Genomic DNA, 12383 nt, shown 5'->3' on the forward strand with positions numbered 1-12383 from the left:
TTGTCTAGAGGAAGAGTCACCACATAGGCATGCTGTAATACCATGGAGTCTTCGCCCTCTTCTCATGTCTCACAAATAACATATAAGTTGTAATGGGTAAAATAGTAAACTAAGAAAAGGAAAAGTTTTGAAAACATCACAGAGAAGAAGTAGATGTTTCAATGGTTGCCGATCAAGTTAAAATTTCAATGCGCTAAAGGAGAGATGTTTTTAGCTTAGGAGAAAATCAAGGGAAGAACTGGGCTCATTGATCACGGTGGGGACAATGACGATAATGAAACGCTTTTACCGTTAGATCGTTCACATAATTAGCCAATTTTTTTATAGTTAGAAGCTTCAGAGCTCTTAAAAATGCTAGTTTTTCCTAAGTGACATACAAACCCTTCATTAATTAGGGAGATTACTTCTACACAAGCTGGATTTAGTTGTTGAACGGGATAACGAGCAATTATCCGCCTGGAGAGGGTGCTGAGCTAGAAGCCATGCCCCCCTTCCACTCACTTTTGCTTCAACTGCTGTGGCCTAAAGACGTACTGCAGCGCTTAGCAAAACTGTTGATTCTTTTTCTTAACAATGTTGTTGTTGAAATGGAATGGAAACAAGATTCATGTTTTCCGCGGAAAATGCTGATGCCGCAACCGCTTTAAGGTAAACCCGGCTGTAGATTTGCATTCTCTTTGTGCTTCGTGTCGATCGTGCCCTCTGGTACAGTGACAAGCTTATGCTTTGAAGGGAAAGCATGCGAGGTATTCGTCAAAGTCCGACTGGACAACACCTATGACACTGGCGAAGGCTTCCGTCACTTCTGTCTCCCCATTGATTGGTCCCTGGGGACTACGTTGCAAAGTTCAGGAGAGCGTGGATCAACATTGGCATCCTTTTCAGGCTTTGCTGGTGCACTGGGAACCCTGAGTGTTCTGTGCTGACCATGCTGGCTGTTGATGAATTTTACCTAAGGAAAACTTGGGCTTCCTTAGGTCTTTTAGGGGGGCAGGGGGCTACAGTAAGAAAGGTAAAGGAAGAGCAGTGTTTGTCCTGTTCCTAGTGTGACCCCATTCCCTAACCAAGTGCCAGTGCTCCCTACTTTTTCCCGTGTGTTCACCACCCTGACCCTTGTGTCAGTGGTTCTGTGGTCTGTTTCTCCTCCCTCAATGTCATCGGTTGTATTTCTGGCCCCCTCTTTGCAGAGTCACAGGGCCTTGTGAGTGTGCACCCCAATGTTGTGGCTCCTGTAGGAGCAATCTGTGTGGTTTCTCGCTTCGGGGAAGTGTGGTCATCAGCTGTCGATCAAACCTCGACTGCACTGGTAACAGAGCCAGGAAGAGTTAGAAGTATATAAGTTTTCTTCCTTAATCGCATCCTTCTCCTCCTTGTTGTCTTCTCCCTCGTCCTCTAACTCAAATTCGGACTCCTCTTCTCAGCCGAATTGGAGGAAGAAGTCAAAGAAATCCAGTAAAGCTAGCCATAGTCACAGGTGCAAGGCTTCCTGTGAGACCACCTCTCTTTCGGGAGGGGTGGATGTTACCCGTGTGGTTCTTCGGGCCATGGCCGGTTGTCTGGCTCCTGGTGTCCCGGCCCTGTGTTAGGGCCTGGCCGCGGCCCTGGTCCCGGCCATCCTAGTTACCCCTGTAACCAACCAGGACTGAGATGACAGTCCCATACAAACCTCCTTCTCCCTTCCTTCTTGGACACAGGATGCCAGTGCCTCTCTTCTTCACACAGTGGCTCTTGATAGAGAGGATGGTACCATTCACCATCGCACTAGAGTACATGCACGCTTTAGTAGGCAAAGAATGGGGGTTATCAGGCCTTGCTCCCTTTACTTCTGGGCACAGGGGTGTGGTTAACCCTCTGCCCCGAACTTTGGCACCAAAGGCAAAGTATGCGTCACGGTGTGCCAGTAGGTCAAATACCAAGAGATCTCCTCCCGTTGCGGTAGGCTTGCATGGCCCTTCGTCAACCCCTGATTATGTCCTTGGGACAGAACGATCATACTTGTGGGGGAGAGTAGATTATCTGGAGTGTGCTGCCTCACCCTCACCTGTGGCAGAGGAGAAGGATGCTCATAGGCTGGATGCCTCTTTGATTTCAGACCATGGTCCAAAGCCTGTGGAGACTGACCACCCTGAGTCAGAGAGTTCATTTGTGAAGGTCCTTGCTGTCATGCGCGAGTGCAATCGCCTTGGGGAGGCGACCATCGTTCCACCTTTTGGAGAACTTTGGTAATCGATCGGTATTTTGGTGCCCCTCAAAAATCGAACCCCTCGCCGGAGTTGCCTTGGTCAGATCTTGTAAACCTAGCTTTGGAGCAGGTGGATGATCAGATCTGTAGATCTAAAAATTCTCTTCGTTCTAGCAGGTCAAACAAGATCTTGCCTCCCCCACTCTCTAGGCAGCGAAGTTTCTATACTGTACGCTGGAGAATACAACGTCTGCACCCCTGCAGGTAGACCCATAAGTTTGTGCTCTGACGGAGGGCTTCCACAGGAGAGACTCAAGGCGAAAGGTACATCTTTTTCGGCCTCTGAGTCTGTGGCCATGGAGGCTCTTGCCTTAGTCTCTCTCCATGCTGTGTCCTGGCTCAACCAGTGGTCAGGTGGTGGAAAAAAGTGAGTGAGGGGGAAACGCTGAGATTGGTGTTCCCCTCATCCGCTACTGAGAGTAGGGGGTTGTTTGTCGGGCCAATTTGCAATGTGGCAGAGATACGGGGCCGAGTCTTGGGTGGTGAGTGTATTTTGGGATGGCTACTTGCTACCATTTCTGGACCACTGGCCCCCCTTTTCTCTAGTTCCAATAAGTTCCCAATGGAGCACGCAACATTGACGAAAGTACTTCCACTTCTTCCTCTACAATGCTGTGTACCAGTTCAATAGGATGTGCTTCGGAATGTGTACAGCTCCTCAGGTGTTCACTCGGGTATTCACCATGGTAGCCACTTGGACCCCAATCACGAAAGATACGTCTTTTGATGTGTCTCAACGATTGCCAGATCCTGTCCTACTCGTAGTGGCAGTTGCTTCAGGATTGAAATCGTCTTTTATTTAGCCACGATCTGGGAATTGTGGTAAATTAGGAGAAATCGAAGCTCATACCGAAGCAGAGGTTAAAGTGCCTGTGCATGCTAATGGATTTGACAGCAGCGAGATTCTTCCCCATGGACGACTGCATTAGTAAGCTAATGGAGGTTGCTCGACATTTTCTGTCCAAGACAGCTTTTCCAGTTCGGCAATGGCAATGTCTTCTCGGCATTCCAAGAACGTTTGAAAAGTCACTTGGTAGTGCTGATGAGTGATAGCATCACCTTAGTGGCTTACGTCAACAACCAAGGGGGGGGGGGGGGGGACTGTCTTGCGCCCCCTCTGTGAGTGGCGTTTTACGCTATAAGAGTTGTCAGCAAGGTACATTCTGGGCAAGAGAAATGTACTAGTAGACATATTCGGCCATCAGGGACAGCCTGTAGGGCTCTCTGGGTATCGACCTATTTGCCACAATGCTGAACAGGAATCTTCCCATGCTCTGCTACCCTGATCTAGAAACAGGGGCGGTGTTCCAAGACACTTTCCAATACCCATGGGGTCACCTCATTGGACTTGCCTTTATCGGATCTTGTAGACCTGGCCTTTCCGTCGTTCAACCTGATCCGGCAGGTAATCAACAGTATTGATTTTGCCAGAAATCAGGATGACCTTGGTGGCTCCCAGATGGCCAAATGCCGAGTAGTATCCTGAGCTGCTTGCTTGGCTGGTTGAAGTCTGGTGAGAGCTACCGTCATGGCTCGCTCTTCTCTGTCAGCCGCACCTGTAGAGGTACCCCCAGTCCATGGGGTCGTTAGCTGTTTACGGGTGGAGACTATCCAGCGTCTCCTCCAAGCAAAAGGCTTTCACGGGCACTGCACAGAAAATGTCGATATCTCCTGAGGTCCTTTACAAATGTCTACCAGGTCAAGTGGGCCATATTCTGCAATTGGTGTCATAGATGGGGTATTTTTCTGGTTGGAGGGTCTTTAGCACAGATCGAGGACTGTCTCATCTTCCTTCGCCGAGAGAAGAGGAGTACAGTAATAAAGGCTACTAGTCAGCTTTGAACCTGTACAGCCCCCTCTTGAGCTGAAACCCTAGCTAAGGTCGAAAGTGGTGAGTAATAGGGACGTGCTAATAGGCATCTTTAGATCTATAGCAGCGGTCGCCAACCGGTGTTCTATGAAAAATTTTTGGTAGTCCGTAGAAAAATTGGGATATTACAGTACTGTATTTCAATTTTCATTTTCATAATCCTCATCAGGAAACTCTGATACAAATTGCACAGAAGACAGAGATCCCAGTGTTGCAAATTTAGTATTTTAAGCAGATTTAACATGAAAAATTGGAATCCAGCATAAAGCAGAAAAGAACAAAATTAATTAACTAACAGCAGTATTAATTGCAATAGATTAAACATTATAAATGATTTTTTCCTGTTGTAGTGTAGGCCTACGTAAAACGCATATCAAATAAAACGTAATATGTTCTATCTGTTTCATAACCGTAACGAACACAGTTATCTACCTTCCCTGCTTCAGCAAGAGCCAGGCTACAGTGAAAGAGATAGTGTTTAATTGTTGCAGGACCTGAAAGTGTCACAAATTTTAGTAAATATGGAGATTAGTGCCTATTCCTATTTTTTGTAATTATAGTGTTTTCCTATAGGTTTGATAGGTTTGCGTTGATAGTGTAACAAATATTTTGGTGTAATTGTGGATTTTAAATGTGAAACTTATTAAACACGATGAGTAACTGTTGCTCAAATCACCAATTCTTCCTTTTTGTTTTGGCTTTCAGATTTAGATATAATACAATATAATAGATCCATGATTAGTAAGAAAATGCAGGCAAACATTTTGCATCTCTTTAGTTAAACCAAAGTTAGAATAACTATTGATAATATTTATTCTTCACTTAACTGTGACCTTATCAATGAATCAGAGCATTCATAGGCATCATTAGAAAGATCATTCGAACTGTAGTTGAAAGGAAATGATGAAATTTGTATTTATTCAAGATTCTAGTACTGTATTATGTATTCTGAAAGTCATTTGCAATCAAAACACTCAGATTTAGCTAATGAAACCGATTAATATTTTCAAAGAATGCATTGAAATACGCTAAAACAAGTAGGTGCTTTAAAAAATTGGTTGCTGAAGACATATCGTTATTAAACGATTCATGTCTAATAGCATTTCAACAGCACTTACAGTCATCAACAGACTTTTTGGTTGTTTAACCCAAAGGAAGAAGATCCCAGGCATGGCAATATGGGGATGATTGATCCGTTTCTAGCAAACATTAAAAATATCATTAAACATTTAAGCATGAATGAAAAAGAAAGGCTCATCGATGTATTATGCAACGACAGTGTCAAAAATCTAAATTCCAGACACCCTTATCAAGACCCCATTTTTGGCTCTCCATAAAAAGTGAAAAGCAAGAAGACTTTTTATTAAATTTTCAACAACAAAATTGTGTGAAAAGATATTTATATCTGTCACAGCAATTCAGACTCGCTACTATTCTTGGAATAACATAAAATGGGCTCTCTATCTTGCAGTAACATAATTGGAGCCAAAATGCCACAAACTTATTTCAAACAAACAGGAGTAAATATCACACAAAAATGTGTAATACTTAAATAAACTTCAAATTTTAATTTTTTTGTAATTAAACTTGAAATTTATATTAAATACTTGTACAGTATTTAATATTAATACAACAAAAGTTCTCATTGTTATTACCTGCACCAACTTTGTTGCGGCGATAGTCTTGAGAAGTGTATGTTTGTATGTCTATGTGAGTGTTTGTGATTCGCATAACTCCAAAACTATATGACGAAATCTCATGAAATTTGGTGGGTTGGTTGGTCATGATCTAAGAAGAATTTGATTAGATATTGGTAGTGATTGGGTCAAAAGTCAAGGCTAAGGTCACGAAAAGGTAAAAAACGAATCGCAAAACTCAAAAACTATTTAACCAAATCTCATGAACTTTGGTGGGATGACTGGCTATGATCTAATGACAATTTAATTTGATTTTGGGAGTGATTGGGTTCAAAGGTCAAGGTCACAAAAAGGTAAAAAATGTCTTTTTGCTATATTGTGGTCAATTTATATCCGATTTGCATGAAACTAGTGCCAAAATGAACTTAATCCAATTGCCTATCTTGTGATATACAACATGATATAGTGATGTCATTACCCTTGTTTATGTATTTCTTAGTTTGTATGTCTGTATGTGTGTTTGTGATTCAAATAACTCAAAAGCTATTTGATAGAATCTCATGAAATTTGGTAGGATGGTCATGATCCAAGGACAATTGGATTAGACTTTGTGAGTGCTTATGTCAAAGGTCAATGGCAATGTAACGAAAAAGTAAAAAAAAAAAAAAAAAAAAATGTCTTTTAGCCGTGTGACTAATTTTCATCTAATTTGCATGAAACTGGCGCCAAAATGTGCATAATTCAGTTACCTATCGTGTGATATATGTGTTTTGGGATCAAATGCCCACAGCATCATCAGTTTTCTTGTTTGTTTGTATGTCTGTCTTGTGTGCTTGTGATTCGCATGGCTCAAAAACTATTTGACCAAATCTCATGAAATTTGGTGAAATTTTTGGCCATGATCCAAGGACAATTTGATTAGATTTATTGAGTGATTGGGTCCAAAGACAATGCAAAGGTCACGAAATGGTAAAAAAAACATTCTTTTGCCATATCGTAGCCAATTTTTATCTGATTTGCTTGGAGCTATTATAAAATGTGCATGATTCAATTGTCTATCGTGTGATTTATGTTTTGGGATCAAATACCCACAACATCATCAGTTTTTTTTTTTCGGTGACAAAAGTGGCGGTGGTGAAATTATGCGCTCTACTAAGAACCCATTCTAGTTATATAAATATGTTTACTTTCTTTTTTAAAAATTCATGTTAGTGGTCCGCCAAATTTAGAATCATGCATTTAATGGTCTATGAAGTTTGGAAGGTTATAGACAGCCAATCTGTAGTACAGGTCCAAGCCCCTGGTGTAGTAATTTACTGTCATATTTTACTGTCATTATTTTGAATATTGTCTGTTGCTCCTGATGTGTTTGTTAAGAAGAGACAGGTCGAGGATCACTATATTATATGCTCTTCGGGGAGTCTTTCTTCGGTACACTGAATAGTCTGTCTTGGAATTTTAGAAACTTACACCTTTGTATGACTCCTTTTTTCAACATCTTGCTGACAAGGGAGTCCAGTTCCAAGGTTCAGGGCAACAAAAACTGTGGTGTGGAGCAGGTTTTGTTATCCATGACCAACAGACCCAGGTGGTCTACGCCCACCGAAAAAAGCCCACCGTTCTCGTAAAAGATGTAGATGGCTCCCAATGTGGTACTCCTCATTGGCAATAACCCTGTCCTCTGCTTGATTTACTGACTCCTCTGTTTTCCTTGGATGACCTCCAGTTGCCTCCTCTAGTCCAAAACAACAACTTTGAATGACCTTGGGTAAGTGGCCTCACCTTAGTACAGCGGCATAGCAGACCAATTGTTCAAATTGGTCTAAAAGCACCAAAATTGGCACACATGTAGATTAATATATTCTAAACATTTTTGGATATGGAGGCATTCAAGATTAGCCCTTAGGAAGATATGGCGGCCATTGTTCAAAATGGCCGCCATTTAACATTAGCGTCATTACATAGACTTCATTATGTGTCGTTAGTTTGGTGCTAGATGGGCCAAAATTCCCTTTTTTTACATCAGAATTAACATCAATAAATGTTTAACAGATATTTAGATGAATCTTCTCAAAAATGGCCCCCAAACTGGCCGCCATTTTGTGGAAAAAGTGGACATTTGATGAAGATTTCAATACTCAATGACATAATACCTCTAATAACCAGTACCTGATTTCAGGAACACACTTTAATTGCTCAAGTTGCTTTTTTATTTCAAATTGCTGGCAAAATTGCTAGTCAAAATAATACACATAGTACGGGAAGTTTACAGTATGGTCAGATTGTAGTTATATAGTCGACCAAAAGCCCAGTCTCTAGGCACAGTACTTGTGTAATCCTGCAGTACATACATGTAATACAATAACGTAGATTTTGCCACACTATGTTAATTATGATTCCGAACTTTTCAAATCTGGTCACCAGAATTATGAATGTCTACAGATCATAATGTTGGTTAGCAAGTTTTCTGTCCCAATCTACTGGCATTCGCCTTCACAGAAACATAGACCAGTGCATTGCAGTGAAGCGTTCTTGCACTTGCAGCGGTTTTTGCAGCCTTTCTTGCATCCGCAAGACACCAGCTCATAGCAGGCCTTGGATGCCTCAGGGAGTGTGGTCCAGAGTGGTGTGTAGAGCCCATCATCACTCCGATGCCAGCCCAGTCTGTTGGTGGAGGGAGCACGGGCGTTGGTACCAATGCCTGGCCCCAGACATGACCACCCTGAAGGGCAGATCTCTTCACATGCTGCTCCAGAGCAGCGTAGGTTGGCGGGATGTTCTGAACAGAGTTCGTCTTTGCAAAGAGCTGCTTTCTCGCCTTGTTGACGTCCTTGCATTTGCTTGTGCGGTCATACAGGAGTATGACAAACCTCTCGATGACATGCATTGTATCCTCTTGGATGCTTGTGGGTGCATTTGCCAGACTCAGCAGGGCATCAGTGAGTTCTGGCAGCGTGTTCCATGTTGCCCAGGCAGATTTCTTCCCATGTCCGACGAAGGCTGACACAGTATCACACCCTGTGATGGCATGAAACATTGGAAGAGCACATGCCTTCTCTGGACCAAGGGAGGAAGCTATTTCATGGGCTGCAATGTAGCGGTAGTTCTTGCCTGTCCCAAAGGCTACCCAGAGTTCGTCTCCAGCTGGTAGTTTCTGGACTACCATCACTGCTAGGACCACGACGTCACTGTCTACTGTTCGAACCTGTATCTGGTGGTGACCATGTTGTGCAGCATGTGCTACATGTAGCATCATGCGGGTGTCTGCCTCTTCTTGGTTGCATGGTGCGAGTGAGTTGACATCCTCTTGCTGTGGAACACAGATCACCTGCTCCCCATCAGTGACGACCAGTTCCTTGCCTTCTTCTTGAAAGGACTCTGCAAGCATGGTGGAGAGGTAGCTGAAGAGCTCCACTTTGTTGCTATCAACTCGCAGGAAACTTTGCCAATTTCCTGGTATGACTGCTGAGTCGACAACACGCCGACGTACTCCCTTTCCACGCTGTTCTCTGGTTGATGCCTTCAGGGAATCTGCTCTGTAGCTGTCCCACACAAGGTCAAGACGTGATACATGTTGGAAACGTTGTACAACGTATGGGATGAACACTTGCTGTGCATATTCCTCGAACGTGTTGGCAGTACCCGGCTTCAACATCTGTACGATTACTGATCCATCGAGGACAACAGCAGTGACAGTAGGAGCTTCAAACTGAGGCTCAGCATGGCCTTCAAGGCACACCAGCAAGTCACTCTTGCTCCCTAGGTACAGTCTCCCTCCGTCAGATAAAGCTGGAGGGCATTGCTGATTTTCATGCCTGAAGAACTCTTCTAGATTCCCATCACGGGTCTGGCAGCCGATATATAATCGTGCGAAGAGCGCAACATCATTCTTCAGAGATTTGACCTGTTCTTTTCCTTTGGGTATATTGGGTCCTCTCTTGGTCGCAAACAGTGGTAGCTTGTTCCGGTGGATTGCCACCTCAATGGACTTGGTTCTGTCCACGATGCATTCCTTTGAGAATGCTTCAAACTGGTCTTGGCCAATCTGCTTGGCGTTACGGACTGTTTCTATGACTGCAGGGTCTGCGATCTCCTTTGTGTCGAGCACCAGCAAGTCCTGACTGTCCTCCTCGAAAGGGTTGCCCAGCTCTTCAATGACGGCCACGAGTGAGCGCACATCTCTGGCAAAAGTGTTCTGCACACTTGGTGTCTCTTCGTGGTGACGTGTCTCCTCTTGATCGTGTGGATGCAGATTGAAGTCGTCAAATTCCACAATCACTCTAGCAACCTCCGGTCCGGCAACCATCCAGCGCCTCAGTGCAGTTGGATTGTCTGTGAGGCCGATGGCTCCTCCATCACCCTTGACATACGCGTTGTTCTGCTCATGTCCTTGGTCAAGAGGGATTGCTGAAAAGATCCTCTTGGTCTTCTGGACTGTGAAGTGTCCCTTGCTAAACTCTGTGAAGACGTCTGGATGTTTGTTTGCCAGTTCTGCCATGTCCCGTAGATGCACTGGTATCCATCGGGCATAGTTCGTGTGGTCTAGTACGAAGAACCACGGAGCCAGTTCTGTCAGAGCATCCACGTACATGCTAAAATTGGCTTCTCTCAGAGATCGCACATAGATCAGAGTGGACAGCTCCAGTGCCAAGACTGTTGACCAGTACTGAAACTGCGGATAACTCTGTTCTCTCTGACTGCACCAGTCTTCGAAGCTTTCTGGGTGCTCATCATCTTCTGTATTGGTGGTGCTGTACTTGTCATAGGCACGCCGTTGGAGATTATACAACGCAGCCGCTGTGACTTGGTGTGCTCTTCTGGTGCGTGTGACGTGAGCTGCTCGAAGAAATGAGTCTGCTATTCCTTCAGTTGTGATCTCTGCTTGTACCAGTGCTTGGGTCCACCCACTTCCCTGCAACCAGTCACCCAGGGTCTTCAGTGCCGTCATCTCAATATGCAACCCCCCAAACATCACCACCAGTTGGTCTTCTCCATATGTGTTTGGCCACTTCCACTGGATCTGTTTTGCTAGAGTGAATAGTGGCTGGTCGCAAGTCAGAACTGGAGTTTGGCCTGGGTTGAGATGTTTAACTGCACTCCTGACTACATCAATAGAGTGTCTGATCATTGCCACAGTGTGAGCACTCTCCTGGAACAAGGGAAGCAGGGACGTTGGTGTGATGACTGGTTGCTTTGGATCTTGGTGCCTTGCATGGTATGCAGCCCATGATGTGTTTTCACAGGCCTCAACATCATCTTTGAGAACACTTCTCGTGTTCTCCAGCCACATATACTCATCTTCTATGTGCTGCTCACAGTTGTGGCGTCTAAGAGAGGTCACAGAAGTAGCTGGGATCATTTGCCCTTTGACAGAAGAAGCAACAGGACGTACATCCGTGTAATATTCTGGTAGAGGCTCAACCGTCTTTGATCCAGTATCACGCCCAGTGAGAGCAATGCTACGATCCACTCCCTCATCTGCACACGTTGGGTGTTGAAAAAGCGAGATTCCTGTTCCATGGAATGAATTCTTGGCTGTGGGGGCACTTGGGTTGTGGTCAATGTTGTCCACAGCCGCAGTTGTGAACACATTGCTACGCAGGGTAGGCGGGCAGACCACTTCCTCTATGCGGTACAGCTGACACACGCTGTTTCCCATCTGGGCAGAAAGACGTAGGACTCTGTCATATGAGATGCTTAGGCCCAGAGAGAAGAGCTTGTCCACAAGTCCTCTCTTGCGTGTTTCAGCATACAGCATCAGCCCAACATAGGTTGGAAGAGGAGTTTCTTGAGACGTACTGTGTCTGACAGCTGGAGGCTCCTGTGTCTTGGTTGCTCCCTGCTTCCGACTTTGCTTGACACTGTTGAACTTGAGAAGCTGCGCAATGGAAAGAGCTGCTTGTGTTGAAGAGGAATGGCTTTGATTCTTGATGGTGGGGCCATCCAGCACCATATTTACCATTGCAACTAGTACGTTTGGCACAGAGTCCTCCTGACAGCCGCCCGGGAATGATCCACGGAATTGGTAAGTGTCTTCAAACATATATCGACGAACTATCTGTGCAGCACGCGCAAGGTGAACTGCCTCAGTGTCACAGTCTTGCTCGCAGGCTTTGCCTAGCGCTTCACCAATGTCTTCATCAAACGCTAGTAAAACATCTCGGCCTTTGCTGTGGGATCTCAGGCCTGGTATCTGGGCTAACAGGCGCTCTTTCAGCCTTGTGCTATTAACTTTCTGGCACAAAACAACCCCGAGCTGTTCCATTCTTGTTGTGTACAGTATAGCTTTACAAGTTCTGCGAGTCTGAAGACTGGGGTGGTGCCCTCTTCTAGGTGGGTTTCCTCGATATACAGGACCAGTTCAGCCAGTACGATTCTTGACATTACACCTTCATGGTCAGTTTTCTGCTCGGCTTCTACAGTGGTCTTTGCACGATAGTAAAGAGCCAACAAACACTTGGAATGGTACTTGGCCTCCAGAGCCACCATATCACCCATGCTGAGCCTGGCTATGAGTTCATTGTCCCCAACTTGCGCTGCACACTTCCGTACGCGTGTGTCCACCTGGAAGGTTGTTACTTCATGTAGGGTCTCTGTGCCAGACTTTCCACAGAAAAAGCAGGAGGTGCCGCTG

At 44.8% G+C, this 12383-nt stretch overlaps 1 protein-coding gene across 3 annotated transcripts in view; it reads left to right on the forward strand.

Annotated features, from left to right (window-relative positions):
* Window positions 1–12383, forward strand: part of LOC137629532 (NAD kinase 2, mitochondrial-like) — a 144858-nt gene that overhangs the window by 72555 nt on the left and 59920 nt on the right. The gene's annotated exons all lie outside the window — the stretch shown is intronic.

The sequence above is a fragment of the Palaemon carinicauda genome, chromosome 37, assembly GCF_036898095.1.
Source record: "Palaemon carinicauda isolate YSFRI2023 chromosome 37, ASM3689809v2, whole genome shotgun sequence".
Lineage (NCBI taxonomy): Eukaryota > Metazoa > Arthropoda > Malacostraca > Decapoda > Palaemonidae > Palaemon > Palaemon carinicauda.